Source organism: Ipomoea triloba, chromosome 15 (assembly GCF_003576645.1).
Source record: "Ipomoea triloba cultivar NCNSP0323 chromosome 15, ASM357664v1".
Classification (NCBI taxonomy): domain Eukaryota; kingdom Viridiplantae; phylum Streptophyta; class Magnoliopsida; order Solanales; family Convolvulaceae; genus Ipomoea; species Ipomoea triloba.
Window position 1 is genome coordinate 12,493,638 of NC_044930.1, and position 275 is coordinate 12,493,912.

Below are 275 nucleotides of genomic sequence, written 5' to 3' on the forward strand. Positions count from 1 at the left end.
CGTGCCATCAACGAAACCCATGAGGTCGTGCCCACTAAGAAACGGAATAACCTGCGTCCTCCAAAACAAGAAATTCTTGTTCGTTAGCTTAATGCTAACATAGTGATGCGCAGCAGACAGAGAAGCGGCTGCTGNTCTCGTCAAAGTGTACATGTCTGCAGATATAAATCTTATTAGGCATTAAGTCCATGCATCTGTACCCCCTAAAAGACTCAGGATAACCTAAGAAGACACAAGGAGATGACCGATACGACATTTTGTGACGATTATAAGGA